General features: G+C 38.6%; 1 protein-coding gene across 5 annotated transcripts in view; it reads left to right on the forward strand.

Moving 5' to 3' along the window:
* Nucleotides 1-12,842, forward strand: part of LOC119017640 — a 189,350-nt gene that overhangs the window by 86,132 nt on the left and 90,376 nt on the right. For 2 of the 5 annotated variants that reach the window (XR_005074498.1, XR_005074499.1), the window contains exon 3: nt 4,225-4,368. The exons of 1 other annotated variant lie outside the window; for it this stretch is intronic. The gene's annotated coding sequence lies outside the window, so the exon portion shown is untranslated. Of the gene's footprint in view, nt 1-4,224; nt 4,369-10,920; nt 12,319-12,842 lie in introns of those variants that run through there. 2 more of the 5 variants (XR_005074500.1, XR_005074503.1) reach the window with 2 other exon arrangements.

The following is a 12,842-nucleotide window of genomic DNA, read 5'->3' on the forward strand; positions in this document are numbered from 1 at the left end:
AGTGCCTGGTTGCTAAAAAGTTTAGGGTATGCATCTAAGGATTGAAGAGGTTTTTGATTAGCGAATGTCTTCCAGTTGTTTCACATATTTCAGTTATTCAACTTGATGTTGAAATGATAATTACTGTGTGCTGTTTAATCCAACAGAAGCACTTCATTGCATTTCAGTCTTTCAGGATCACAGGATGTGAACAGATAAATCCTCCCCGCTCTGCCATTATGCCAATGATTACTATGTCCAGAGTTATTCAGTGTAAAAACAGAGAAACTAACAGTAAGAATAACCCATTTTAAATTTTTCTCGCATAATGATTCACTGCCCTAGATGAACTAAACCAAAGGGAGATAGGCCAGAGATCACTCAGTGTTTGGAGGCTTCAAGATCTCTCTGTCACATTAGCTCGCTGGAGTGCTCATCAAAAGATGCTAATGTCTGTCTTCACTCCATTCTAAGGTCTTCATTTTGCTTTTTTTTACAATTTAAGCTGCATTTTTTTGGACGTGTCTGCGTTTACAAGCTGTAATACAAGTCTCTTGAAGGCCTAATAAATATGAAACTGAATGAGATTCCTTTCTCTCTCTGTTTTGCTTCTGCTTTGATCATACCATCCCATGACATATCCATCGTCAGCTTTTCAACTCCTCCTGGAGTGGGCCAAGCCTAATTGGTGCTAGGAGGAATAAATCAAAGCAGGAAATGGGACTTGTTCCAAAACAGAGCTCACGATGCACTAAAAACCTCTAATGTTTTCTGAGACTGTCCAGTGAGTTTACATGTCACCTCATGTAACATTTTTCTAACACTACCTCAGCTGATGTATGGCTGTTAAAGAGTAACTATGGTTTGACATTACACAGCCATCCTGTGAGGTACCTGTGCTGCTCTCTTGGTCCTTATTCTAATCTTATTTAACAGTCTCTGCCTGACACGCAATTCAATGCAGGCCCCCAGATTGGAGAGTTTCCAAACAATCCTGAGCTCACCCAAGCTTGGAATTGGTTTTCCGTGGAACATCTCCCTCCTCCCTTTGGGCACTTTACCAATTTGACCAAATTTGTTCCATCACTGGTTCTAAGTACCAGAAGTGTTTTCTGCCCACACTTGGACTCGTTTCTTCAATTTGCACATTCTTTGCAGAACATTAACAGCTTTGTCAGGGGCTGAGCTACTGGCTGCTGTGGTAAGGGGGCCACCTTTCAGGGGATACTCAACAGAAAATGACCCACAACACTTCAGATCAGTTCAACATAACTATACAGGGAAATACTTCATTTTGACCCCTACATTCAAGCATTTGTCAGCCATTTATAAACACTTAATTCATGGTTTATAACAGATTCTAATGTTGTTATAAGAGTGTTTAATAATGTATTTATAGCTCCTCAAGCCGCTGATGAATGATTGATAACACTGTTCAATACATTTTAAATAATATATTATTATACACATGAAGTAATCCTTACTGTAAGTGTGATATCAATCTTTTCAACTGCTTGTACACATGTACAATTCAATCACCGGCAGGTATGAAACGGTTTTAAATCTGTTCAAAACTGACGAGAGCAAGTCATTATGTATGAATACCACTTGGTTCAATCAGGGTATTAATCATTCATTTTGTGTTTGTAGACTAGTTATGATGGAGTTATAGTTGTTGTTTTTATATCTGCTTAGAACAACATTATAGTGCAATAAAATAAAACATTCATCAACCATTTCTAAATGGAATGGGTTAAATAAAGTGTTTCCATTATACAGTGTGCTGACTTGAAATCTCAGCATCATTATACACCGATTCTGCATCAAATACAGAAGCTTTGGGTTGGTGTTCTGCCCAGAGTTCTAACCCAAAGTGTCAGTATCTGATGACCTGGAAATGAGACTCAGCAATTAACTGTCTTTCTCTAGAACTGCCTTCCTTTCCTGTAGTTTACACCGTCAGGAGTTATGAAGTTGTGGCTCTGGTAGGTAAAATTTTCAGGGGAATCTATTCAGAGCAACTGTATGTTTTAAGAATATCTATATTTGGCGCCACTGTATTGATAATCGTAGCGCAAGAGGAAGCAGTATGATATATTGCCGCATCTATATTTCTGTCCCAACTTGGTCTTTACACGCCTGCAGTATGTGTCCAAATTTGAGTTTAAAATGACCATGATAATGTAATTAGTGTACAGCAGATTAATGCTGCTGTACTTTTTGCTTGGATGCAAATGTAACCCCTGGGTCACAGAGAAGAGATCAATTCTGGCTGCCTTGACAGTAAGGTTTCCCACGTGCTGCTCTGGTAAAAAAAAAATAAAGTTTACTCACTGGCAATAATATATGGACTACTGCTTTTAAACCGTAAGTATAGTACATTCATGATTGTGTCAGCCTAAAGCACTGCATCCAACTAAGGTTGAACCTCTTTGCCTTATAATCTGAGATAAATATTCTCTGCCACAAAGGCAGCTGTCCCGTTGATGCATATTGAGAATACAATGGACCACTAAAAGTTGATATACTGTAATGGGCTAAGATAATTAGAGTTATAAAATCCTCCATAAATGCCCCATTGAGATCAGGAGAGTAAGATTATGCCCACAGAAATGCACGCCCACTGCTTTTTTAATTTAAGGGATGAGTGTTAGCAGAAATATCATTTAGCCATGTGATCGCATTGGAGGTGTACATACAGATAAAGACCGGGATGCTTCATAAAGTACTGCTTTGGAGTTGGGTGATAAGTGCTTGAATTATAAGTCAGCTAATGTGACCGAGTGACTGTAAACTTTCCGGCAGTTCTGCGGTTTGAGCTGCTGCAGCGAACAGCTTCAGGCTCCAAAAGTAATTAAGAAAAACTTAAAATAATTTGAGCTAATTCTTCTCTTGCTATCTGCTCGAAAAATGATGCATTACTGTATATGTTGATTATGAGTGGGAAGAAGGCCTTTATCTGCAAACTGAATACCTTATGCTGAGCCCGCTTCTTTAAAGAGGCAGCTTCAGGGGATGTTTGAAATGTGCATTTTTCCCTCCTCATTTTCATTTGCGACTGTCCTCTTTACATCCACTGTTCGAATGAAAGTACTTTGTCATTACGCGTCCGTCTTTACCTGCAGGAAACAGCAGCCTCCAGTTCTTGTAAGATACAGTCAAATGTGGCGAATAAAGAGCAAAATGTGATGCATTTTGATAGTGATGTTTCAGTTAAATGTGGTTCAAACTCCTCTGTGAATAGCGATGATGTTTTTTATTTTAAAAACACTGTTTCCTGATAGCCTATAAAAGCCCCTTTAGATGAAACGGGAGGCGTACACATTGGCAAGTTGGCAAGTTTTTAGTTTATTTGTCAATTGTTTTTGTTTTAATTTCCAGAATATAATTTATCTTCCCTCAGACTGTTTATGTTTGATTTGAGCCACATTATATACACAGCAGCATATGAATTTTGTTGCAATTTATTTGTGTAATTCTGCAGGCCTTGTGTGATCGTGGCCTGCTGTTCTGTTGCAGCCTCGGCTCTGCTCGGTTCTCTGTGAAAGCAGAGAGAGCTGGCCCCATTTAATGTCCTCTGATGGGCTCAGCCTGTTCTTTATCTCTCTCTACATCACACCATTCTAAGTGGCTGTAATAGGATAATAGACTCATCTGTATTTGTTTTTAGACCACTGACTTGAAACCTCGTTGATACAATAATTTCTGCAAATGCAGGTAAATGATGTTTTTCGGCTGCCCTTTATTTCCAACACAAAATGTCTGAGGAACACATTTAATTGAAAAAGGAGCAAGCTAGAAAGACCTGAAAATATTATATTTAATTAAATGCTAATTGATTCTGAAGGTGACAGTGTTCAGGTTTTGTAGAACTTTTTATAGAGGTGTTGATTCAACTTCTGAATAATAGTTTTGAAGGCTACAGTGTGTGATGATGTTAAACTGCATTACTGACGGTTTCTATTATTTTGTCCTCCCTATGTATGTCAGTGTGGGTAGGCCAATTAACAGTCTATCTATCTATCTATCTATCTATCTATCTATCTATCTATCTATCTATCTATCTATCTATCTCTGGCTGTCTGTCTGTATAATCTGTCTGATTTTCATATCATAAACAAGCAGACGGACACAAAAATACAGCAGCTGTGTCCGTCTCATTTTGTGCATTTGGTGTAATTATTTTGAAATAATGAAAGGAGTAATAACGGCATGTTTTTCTTTTTTTTCCCTTTTTTTTTATAGCTTTCATTAATCTCGTGTCCGTCGGTGTTAATCAGTTAAGCTCCACCATTGAGATGGAACATATCCAATGAGCGAGTGCTGCTACCTGGAGTATCATGCTGGAGTGCAGAGGTCAGACAGCTGGAAGTGGCATGTGTCATTAAGGTCAGTTAATGTACAACTTTCTACTGTACAAAGTTGTTGCGGCTGCAGATAAAGTGATTTCTATCAAAATTAAAGGGTTATGCTGTGCTCACCCGTTCAAAGAAGTAGTGTAAAAAAAGTAGTAGTAGATCAACCACTCGTGTCTATTTGTTAAGTATAAGCATACAGCTAGGAGATGGTTAGCTTAGCTTAGCTTGGCATAAAGACTGGAAATAGTCTTTATGCTAAGACTAGCTAACTAACTGAATATGCCTACCAGCATATCTCATTGTATTCATCTGTACAAAGTGTTTAAACAATGTTGTTTTGATTTAATGAGAAGTAATGTGCTTGTAAGTTCTTGCCTGGGAACACTGACATGCTGGAGCCTCCATTGGTCGCCTAGTAATTACTCCCATCCACAAAATAATCTGGGGCATCAACAGTTTGTGTCCCATTTGTAACCAAGAGTCAAGAGTGAATTGTTTTTAAGTTATGTTACATAGGAAAATACATAAAGTAAGTGAATTACATAGCTTAATTCATGTACACCACGTAGCTTATGTGAGTTACATTGCGTATGCAATTAACGTTACTTACCTCATAAGTACTATCTTTATCTAAACCTAACCAAGACCATGACCGAGTTGACATTGTAAAAAAAAAAAAAAACATGCAAAAAACAAGAAGAACAACAAGCTTTATTGTGAAAGTCTAACTGGACATCGTATATTATGAATTACTGTTGACTTAAACACGGACCGCATGAACTTCACATGCAAAACTGACACTAGAGGGGAAGGTAGTGCATCATAGTTTGAACCCTATAGCCACTTACCAAGCAGCCTTTTACAAGAGAGAGAATGTGCAGCATCTTAAGTCTTTGTTTTGTAGTGGGAACTAAAGAAACAACATACTTGATGTAAAGAAGCGAGGAATAGAGGTGCTGGAAAGTGGATTTAGAGGTGCTCAAATGTGGATTTTGTCATCCTCGGAGAGAGCCAGTCTAGCTGTTTCCATTTGTTTTCTAGTCGAGTCATTGAGAACAGTTTGAAAGTGGTATACATTTTTTTGTCTTCAGCATCTTTAAAAAAAAAACAGTCTGTTCCTTTAAAGTGGAAAATTGTTCCTTGACACACCAAGCAAGATCTTCATTCTGACAGTCAAACGTAATTACATTCACAATACATCAGAGATTTCTGGGTAGACTAAAGACTATTTCCCAATGCTGATTGTTAAGAGGATGGAAGAGCGATTCTTTGGTCATTTGTTACCAGTTCCAGAGGACTGTGTGATATACCGGGGGGTTTAATCCCTCAGCAAAGTTCTCTATTGCATATTTAAACAGAAATCGTGTGACATCAATGTTGTTGTGGTTTCCAAAAGGTATTTTTATGGACTGCTGTTAAAGATATCCCCAGACTGAACAGTGTTGTTGTGTGCAGGTGCATGCTATCTGAAACGTTGGATCACTGCAGAAATAGTCCCTGAAGCAACAAAACATTCACTAAAATTTTAAAACTAGCATCATGATTTAATTTGAAATGAATCTTTTTTTTTTGCTCCTCTTTATGTCAATTCTTCTTTATTTGTCCCTCAAGGGGCAATTAAAAACAACACAAACACATTTACACTACATTAACAGCTGTGAATAAAATCCAATTTGATTATCTCAATATCTAAATTACAATTTCTGTCTTCATGTTCACTGTCAACATGATTCTAAATACTGTAATTGTGAGTGTGGTGTGCAGTGACCTCTTTGTTAAAGGTCACATCTAATTTTTTCCATTTTTATATTTTGTTAAGTTATTAAGTTGACAGTTAAAATTAGAAGGCTCAAATGGATGGCTAAATCAACATACTCCAGCTCTGGAAATGACACTGAATTCTTCCTGCTAACGCGGTGTAGTATCCAGCAGAAGAGTGCTGCATCAACGCAATGCATATGCAGGTAACAGCTGCACCAGGCACCAAGCCCGGTGTCCCAGCAGCCTTTTAGTGGGGCTGTCATGTTTGCTTCCTGGGGATATAGACGCCCAACTCAATACAGCAAACCCTACTTAAAATCTGAGCATATTCAGGCCAGTAGAAGATAACAGGATTGCACATGAGACCTGTGCAAATGTCTTCTGAAGGGCATTGGGATAAACAGGCACTTGTCTCTATGATGGAGAGAGGAGGGGTTTCGGGTGGAGGAAAAGTGGGGACTTGGGATGGGAGATAGCCAGGCTCTTCCAGGCAGATGGCCTCCCCAGCTACAGCACAGCTGAATCCTCCCACCCACCCTCCCTCCCCTTTCTCCACCCAACTTTGGGGCCTCATTCCCTCTCATATTGTTTTGTATGAAGGCCAATGTCCTTATTTATGATTTTTTTTTCCTGCTCAATGTGTGGTCGCTTAGAGACTCCAGTGGTGGTGAAGTTGCCATGACTTTCATTAAAGCCGAGGCCGAATGAAATATGGATGTGCAGGGAGTGAATTAGAGTGATGGAATGGGCCAAATATTGCCTTCGTGGTGTCTTGGCATTACTGTCTTGAGGGGATAGATACTCGGGCCGGAGGAAAGTAAAAACCCCTCTCCAAGTTCAGCGCATTCATCAGCAGGCCAGAGAAGTTTGCCTCCATGCAATGTTGATGACTGTAGTGCTGCTGAGTATTTTGGGTGTGTGAGGAGAAACTGGAATCGCTGGGAATATCCGTGACCTTTACCTGTGATGAGTGTTTGACCTTAAGAACAGAACAGTAACAACTTCAATGTTACTTCAACAAATCTATTATGCCTCTGACATTCAAATACCACTGGTGCTTAAAATGCAATTTGCTTTTAATGATTTAATGAAATGAGTCAGAACAAGAGAAGGTGCGGTCCTTCATAAAATCTTTTCTCCGTGCATCTCACTGAATGACTATGTAATACAGAACAGTAGGGGAAATCTTAATGATGCAGGAAAAAACTGAGTCCACGTAAATGACTAATTGTAGTGGCGGGTGTAACTATGTTGTAAGTAGATTTTTTTTTTAAAGCACTATCCTCAATTACAACTTTTATGTGGGCCTTCTTGCTTTTTACTTAATTAAAGGAGTCCAGGTATGCTTTTTCATCTTCAGTGATTTATAAAGGTTCTTGTACATGTAAAAGATCTTAAAAGTTCTCCCACAGAAAACACTGCCCCTGAAACACCTTGTCGTTGGTCTAGCCTTTTAAATTTGTGAGTTTGTGACATCACACTATGTCACAGGGTCACACATTTGTGTAATGTCGCGGTTAGCGTTGCGGTTAACATTGTTAGGTCAGACATGTGTGAACTGACCAATCAGAGCGTTATAGGTATTCAGGAGGGGGGTCCTTAAAGAGGCAGGAGCTAAAACAAAGTGTCTGACTGATGTGTATATTCAGCATTAGATCATGTTAACATATTCTGGTAGTAACCCAAAATGAAAATTATGACCCTGAATATGAGCAAAGTATTTCTACTTTGGGTGTTTCATGCTACTTTCTACTTCTTCTTCACTATTTTTTGGAGGCAAATATTTATTATCTATTATTTATCATTTAAAACGTATGTTAACATTTTAGTTCATAGTTATTATTATTCAGTTGTTATTCAGATTATCATTGCAAATAAATGACTGATTAGATTAATGTAGATTAAGCTACCTCGGCGATTATATAAAACATATGAAATAAAAATTAAAAAATCCACTTTACTTGTGTTTCCCTGTGGCATTAACATTTGCAACACTGTTTTAGCAACATGGCTACTGTCCAAAGCAGTACAACCATAAGAATCCCAATTTGACATGAAAACCCGATCTCAGTGCTATCAAAAGGCAGAGTAAAACACCTTGTAGTATTGATAAGTACAAAAGTTGTTGTTCTACAACAAAGAATGCTGGGTTTAAACTGTCTTGTGTCCTGCTTGTAAGGGGCAACACAAATCAGTGAGGGAACAGTTTTTGACACGACATTGATGCTCTCTGTTGAGTGAATGCCTGTCCATTCACTCTTATTTAACTTCAGTTTCTACCAATCTCCCTCTTCACCTTCCATCAGTGGGTTTTTTTTAATTTGCAGTGTAGAATTTCCACAGTTTTCCTATTGGTCCACCATTACTTGCGGATAACAGCCAAGGAAAATAGTGCTTCTTCCTGTATTAGTTGTGAGATAGCAGATGTGTAAGTTTTGTGCCATTATGCCTTAATCTCTGAGGGAAACATCTGTACCGGTGGGCAGGCCAATTAGCTCAGAGAAACCAGGGTTTATAGGGAACCAGTCTATATGTGGATGGCATCATTTTACAGCCATAGCACTGTGCAATCAGTATTCACTTCAGAATGATAAGTAGAAGCAAAAAACTGATCTATTGCCAGTTTTAAGTAAAGAATCTAAATACTTCCTTCACCACTGAATAATTAACCCCACTGTGTTCTTGGCAACAGAGAGGTAAAGACAGAACTGGCCCCTTTATTTCACCTGCTAAAACTACTGTACAGAACATTAAATATTATATTAAACATTAAATACAAGTGAGCTGCCCGGCATCTTCCTCAGTTGTATTTAAAGATTATATTACATCAGAAAGTATAAGCTGCATATCTCAGGCTCCAGATCAAACACAACCCATCCAGCCTGAAATAAGAACATGTTTTTCCAAATACCGTCCAGATGGAAGCTCAAAAGCACTATTTCAGCACACTGAATAATTGGCTATTGACACCAAGTTGTCACCGCACCAAGTTGGATCCGGTCGGTCCCAGCTTGGTGTTATGCTGCATAAATGAAATGCAGCAGAGTCAACAATATGAATTCAGTTCATTCAGCTCAAAATAATCCCAAATAGGCCTTCGTGTGGAAAAGTTTGCAATGTGAAGTGAGTTCACCTCATGGGTTTATTCAACAGCAGCAGCTGACGGCTGCCTCTTCCAGTGTCTTACACTAAAATGTAAAATGAGAATTAATCCCCCCCTCTTGTTGTTTTGTTTTAGGATTACTAATCATGGTTCTCCTTTCAAGGACTTTCCACATACCAGCTCTAAATTTAATTTGGGTCACATACAAACTTTCAGAGATGTCAAAGGCTTCCACCTTTACTGCAGTGTACACATGGAAAGTCTGCTTAAGGGTAGCAACTACTTTTGTGGTACCAAAAAGTGTATTCTCGTCATCACTGTGGTGCTGTGGGGAGGCCAGGCTGGAGTGGGAAAAGAAAGCTTAATTGAACAAACTAATGAGTAGTTCTTATTTCCATTGGGGATGTGCCAGTGAGATTGCTGGACAGTTTATCTGTGATAAATAAATGCTTTAGGAGCTAATTAGCTTCAGGGCCCTCAGGGGAGGGGGGTGTTGAGTGTCCGAGTGTGTGCATGTGCGTGTGTGTTTCTGTATATTGCCATATCTTCAAGTCGACATTAGTCCACTTCCTGTTCTTTCGCACTCCACCCCTTCATTCACACATACGCCCTTAACTATTTCCATGTTTCTTACCCTAAAGCAACGCGCTTGGAACAACTAAACAAGCTAGAATTGAGTGAACTGAATGCAAAGAAAAAGATGATTAATCTCTTCTTTACATGAAAATCACTTTCCCTCTCCATGGGGAATGTCAAAAAAGACATCAATATGAAGATCTCTGGATCCAACTTAAAGGAATAGTTCAACAGTTCACAACTTTCTTATTAGCTGAGAGTTGGATGAGAACATTGATACCACTCTTGTTCAATTAACCACCAGGATTAAATGATTCATGAGCGTTGTGTAATCCAATTAGCTGTTTTTAAATGTGCAACATGTAAGAGTTTTAATGGAACACATTTAAGAATTAACTATCTGTAATTATATAATTATCTATGACTATGACTCTGCGACTTCTATGTGTTGTGTTGCTGAGGTATCTACTGAAGGAAGCATGCTAACCAGCTAGCAATGTCCTGTTCTGATCCAAAGGTCCTATGCTAGCAGTGTAAGCACAGACACTTCCAGAGTGCTCTGAGCTTCCAGTGTTGACTGCTAGCTGCACAGCTAACAGAGCTAACTCCCTAATGGTGGCTACAGTTAGCAGCAGTTGCCGTTTATTCTGGTGATATGCTGTCCCTTTTGTTTGTTTCGAGTATCTCACATATTGTACCCTCAGTGTCTGTATTGTGACTAATTATTTCTGATGCTAGTTCATTGTTAATTGGTAGGATTCAGAAAATAGTTTTACATTTTTGCTGAGAGGACTCTCCGTCTCCGTGTGATGGTAAAGGACCAGCATCTTAAGGTACGCCATTTTTGAAAAATCTTTACAAAAAAGTCTGTTGTGGTTTTACGGAGGGTTATTTGTGGAATATGTGGACAGAGTTTCCCCATGTTTTCATTCTTAGTGATAAACTACCCTAACCAATTACCAGCTAGCCTCACACTGAACAAACAGATACATCTAGCTCTCAGCAAAAATGTCAAACCATCAATTTTTATCCACCAAATACCTGCGCTTAACAGTTTGTTTGCTGCATTTTGAAGTCCAGACAGACACCAAATCATACATGACAATTACCTGTACTAAGAATTTCACCTATCACACCATTTAGGGCCCCTTTTCTATATCTGTGTTTGACTGTTGGAAGATGTATGCTATAGCCTGTCCTGATAAGAGCATATCTGCCAGTGGGACCACATGAAGGAGTCAGAGGTTGGCCGTATCTCAGTCTCTGGGAAGGCGTCGCATCCAGGCATCAGGGTCTGGGGTCCCCATGGTGATGCACTCTCTGCTGCAAGATCGAGCCATCACTTACTGATTGACTGTCGCCTCCTTGAACTCCTTTAGTGGCAATATTTAAACAGCACCATTTCGTTTGACATTTGTCCTTTGTCCTGGTACAGCACGTTTTCCCATTGATAAGATTAAAGTGTGTGCTGAGTAGGATAAATACCATGAAAAATGTAACATACAGTAGTTACCTTGAAAATTGATGAAAACAGCTTCTCAATTTAGGAAATTCCTCTTCCTACTAAATTGCTCGATTTCAAAATAAACTTTCTTTTTGAGGTTGTCCAGGCTGCTTCATTAATTAAATATGGTAACCTGTGGGAAGCATTTTAACACAGAAATATGGGTATAATTAATTTCAACAGCACTCAATTTAAAATTTGTCTCAAATACTCTGATATAATGACTTCAAATGGTAGAAAATGGCTTAAGAGCCACAAAGTCAATAACAGTAATACGGTTCTTCTAGAAGAAATTGGAAACATTTTTATCAACATCTGATGCACTCCGCACAGAGATACAGATGAGTGACAATTCAGTGGAAAGAAACAACATAAACCTCTCCGTCTGGAGCTCCCCATTCTCCCATAGGTGTTCAATTGATTCACATCTTTTTCATTCTCATCAATCCATTAAAATGACTCTTTATATCCTGTATGAAAGCGTCTGAATTTGTCACATTTATCCAACCATTCATTCAGGTTTTCCTTTAATTTTTCACTTTTCTGTAAGCATCTGCACTGAAAGAGGCAATAAGAAATGCTGTCAAAAGTCTCCGAATAGCACGGCATAAATTGACTGAGAAAGTTTCGGCGAAGACTTCAACAAAGAAAAGCGAAATGAAAACTTTTCATTTATACTGCAACACATTCTTTGTATTGTCAAAGAATCTGCTTTTGTTAATCCATTAAGCAAAAGACTTTCTTTATGCACCATGGTCAAACATTCAAGAGGGGTACTATGAGTTTCTATGCAATCACAGTGAGTTGAAGTAAGAGTTTGAAGAATAGAAGGTGGAATACAATATGCACCGGTAGAATAGAATGAACATGATAATTATGCTAAATTATAAAGTGTTGCTGACATCTGTCACCCAGAATTTCTTTCAACAAATGAAGAGAAATAAACACAGAACATTCCTCTGTTGTGAAGGAGTGTAATCCTCTTGCCTCCCTGTGCTCTTTTCTTTTCTACTGACAATGATAATTACAGTTTTTGTTGGACGGCTTTCAAGGATTTATCTCCGTTTTGTATTAATGGCTTTCTGAAGCTTTTAAATCCAAAAAGTTTAATTTGTTGGTTCTGTGTGGCCATTGTAAGTTTTCAATTTTCCATACTTTTGTGTGAAATACCTTTAAGTTGTGATGTGTCATTGTTCTTGATGTTCTGTCATAAAAGAATATATTCTCACAGTTTGGCTCTCGCCCTATGTCTATGACGACTGTATATAGGCACAATGTTACATTTCTGATCAAATACGTGGAGTTATTTTTTCACCCATATTAGCATTTACACACCGTTTGTCACTGCCTTTCAAAAACTGATCTGACACCACTGTGGTTTAGGGCATTCACAACTACTGCACTTTAGTGGTCATTGACTAGTCAAACAGTTGATAAATCCCAGATTTATCTGATATTTTTCACTGTATTGCAATGAATTCTGATTAAAAAGGTCTCAAATACAACCAGTAATGGGCTCAGGTGGGACCAACCTGGGGGTAAGTGAGATACAAGAGTCACC

The sequence above is a fragment of the Acanthopagrus latus genome, chromosome 4 (assembly GCF_904848185.1).
Source record: "Acanthopagrus latus isolate v.2019 chromosome 4, fAcaLat1.1, whole genome shotgun sequence".
NCBI lineage: Eukaryota > Metazoa > Chordata > Actinopteri > Spariformes > Sparidae > Acanthopagrus > Acanthopagrus latus.